Raw genomic sequence first — 3,291 nt, 5'->3', positions numbered from 1 at the left:
GCTGCTGCTCTGCCCAGGAACAGATGCTGCTCCTTCATTTCCCTGGGGGTCTTTAATGCCTTCTCGTCGAGGTGATGTAAAAGCTATGATTTGGCTTGCAATCATAACAAACATGGAATTGTAAGGGGTTTGTTGCTGTTGTTTGGATCTAGAGAATGGGGTCATTAAGAGCAAGGGAGCATCAGATATATACAAAATACAAGGTTGTTTGCTGTTTCAAATAGCAGCCCAGCCCCATGGGAAATGGCAGCAGCCTCTGTTGGTTACTTGCCTGTGCCTTATTCCTGAGGAAAGTCACTGCTGCCACTGCTGCTATGATATCAGCATAGCTTCTGCTCTGAAAGGGCTTCAGTTTCTCACTCTTTGGCTACCAGGGTCCTTCCCCTGCCCTGGTCCCCAGAGCACCCCACAGCAAGGGAAAACCCTGAGGTAAAACTTGCACACACCAGTTTGCTACCTTCTAGAGCAGGAGTTCCACATTGAGTAGGTTTCAAGTTCAAATGTTGAAAAATGTTTTTACATTCTGTTCTGAGCTGCAACGTAACCTGGTGGCCTGATAAACTGGTTTCTTAGGGATCTGTCCAGTGCTGGAAAGCATCGTGCTGCCTCCTCACTCACCCTGCCTCTGGTGTTCTTTGCTGGGGTAACTTCAATGTGAGTGTTGCCTACAGGGCTTCTCACCAGGGGCTGCATTGCCTAAATACTAGCAGCTACTTCTGGAGCCAGGAAATGGAACATTGCAGGTTGAGTGGGAGCAAGGAGAAGGAAACCACACAGATAGGAAAGGTCTGAGAGAAATAAAGCAAGTAGGAAAAAAGTTTGCTGCAAGCTAGTTTCAACCATCACTTCTGGAAACAGCTGTAATTAACATCCAGTTCTACTGAAGCAGGGCAGAACAACCTCCAGCACTGCATTCTGCTCTCTCTTCTCCAACTTTTGGTTGGGAGTTTGGTGCTTAGAAAGATCTTGTTTTTCATTTTGTAGTTCTGCCCTTCCTATAGAGCATTTTCTCCCCAGCCAGCTGGCTTTTGTTTTCAGTTACAACATTGTGTGATTATTTTTCCCTCTTTATAACAGTATCAAACAAACTGAGTGTTAAACTATTTCTTCAAAGTTTTCACTAACAGATCATCTTTCCCACTTCTTAATTATTGATTAAAAACTACTTGTAATAACATAGGCCACATTACTAGCACAGTAAACAGGTTCATGAAAGAGGGACTTTCACTTTAATGGCCTTGTGGAGCTGTTGTTTCCTCACCACTCCTTCAGTCTTCCCTGGCTGTCAGTTTCCCAGGATTTTGACTGAGTACACTCATTTTGGCTCACTGCTGCAACCATTGGTATACATTTGCAGCATGTCATGGTGAATGTGGTAGAATACCTGTATGAGATGAGGAGTTGTAGTGAAATAATTCTAGTTTAATACTGCATTCAAGTTAATTTATGCCAGTTGTTTTTTCATCCATGCTGATGAGACTCAATGTTCACACACAGTATCTCGTCTTTGCCCATAATAGGCAGACATTTTGTGGTTTGGTATGAATTTTCAACCCTGAAATAGTTGTAAATTTTCCAATTTTTAGCTTTTATTTGTATTGGTTATATTATTGCCACACTTGAATTGATATTCTACAAATTTGTGTATGCCCAGTGCTTCATTTCCAGATGTTTCTACAAAAGTTTAACCATCTCTGCACACGAAGGGAGCACCATCTCTAGGGCTTCAAATACTCCCACCCTGGGAGATGCTCCCCTGAATTAACTCTCTCAAATTAGACCATGAACTGCAAACTGAAGATAACTGGGGAGAAACAGTTTACAGAATTTATGAAGCCTGATAGGCCCTTTAATGCCTGGAGCACTTGTACAAAAATGAGGCAGATACAGCAGTGACATGTCTGTGTCTCACATATTGAAGCTGCTTTTTTCCACAGCTATCTCTATGCTCTTGTGTCTGTGATATAGGTAGAAACCAAGCACTGTGTGATAGTGAATATAGCAGAAAGAAGGGTGTTAGCACTGGTGTCTGTTTTCAAATCCAGCAATTAAAGTCTAACATGAAAATAATTTATCTTTTTATCCACTAAAATTTTACAGTGGAGGGGTAACATTTGGACAATTGTGCCATCCTTGATCAGAAATGTGAGTAGAATCAGCAACTTTAATCAGCTCATGGGAGGTAAGTGCCACCCACACCACAAAATACTGGCTTTAGTCTCTGTGTTTCTGCTCTGTTGTTCCTTGTTGATTACAAAGCTGGAGGAGGAGTGAAAAACAACCTCCAAGTCACTCTTACATAATACTTTGTTTTGAGAGGGTTCCACTAATCATGTCAATACTGAGCCTCTAGTTTTTGATAATTACATTGGAAATGCCCAGTTTGTACATAGTAATTCCAACTATAATTACCATGAAATTATATAACTACAAATTACCCTGTCATGTGGATGGACTAAATAAGCATGTACAGTACCTGCTCTGTGATAACAAATTAGAATTACATGGTTGGTTAACTAGCAGTAATATGAGATTTTTGAAGTGGCCAAGCTGGCTACTTACATGAAGAGAAAGTGTTGGATTTTCTTTCCGGTGCTTGGTTAGATTTCAGAATAGCAGATTATTTACTTCCTGATATTTCTTTATGTGGAAAAACCAAAACAACTATGGTTTGGGGTTTGTTTTTACTGGACACTTATATTGTATTAAATTGTCTGTTTGGTTACTGCCACCTGCTATGGTCATTCTCCTGGGTGCTGGTTGCTGCTTGTGGGACATTGCTGATTTGATTTGGGGTTTTTTAGGGATTTCTAACTTAATGTGTTAGAAGAAGATTGCTTTGCCTTTTTTTTAAATCAAAGAGCATTTTTTTTCATTGCTGGCAAAAAACCCCGTTGATTGATAAAAGAGCTGTAGCGATTATATACAGGTGCAACCTTTCCCTTTCATTGGAGGAAGGGGGAAATCGTGTCTGAAACTCATATACATGACAAAACAGAACGTCCTTTCAAAACATCCATGCTGTAGTTCTTTCTTACATACAAAATAGAAATAACGGGGGTATTTCTGAGTTGCTCTTAACCTCTGACATGGATGGTGGGGAAGAAAGGCCCGTGCGGATGCCGGAGATGGCAGCACTGGCTCCTCCCAGAGCCTCGCTGGGCTCGGAGCGTGGCAGCAGCCCCTGCGAGGGGCTGCCCAATGGCACAGAAACAAAGGCACCATGAGATACTGTCCGCGTTTCGCTGGCCGGGTGCTGGAGCAGGGAGTCGGGACTCGCAGCCCCGCGGC

Source organism: Geospiza fortis, unplaced genomic scaffold (assembly GCF_000277835.1).
Source record: "Geospiza fortis unplaced genomic scaffold, GeoFor_1.0 scaffold317, whole genome shotgun sequence".
Classification (NCBI taxonomy): Eukaryota; Metazoa; Chordata; class Aves; order Passeriformes; family Thraupidae; genus Geospiza; species Geospiza fortis.
The sequence above is the reverse complement of the archived record's forward strand: the minus strand, read 5'-3'. Positions refer to the sequence as shown.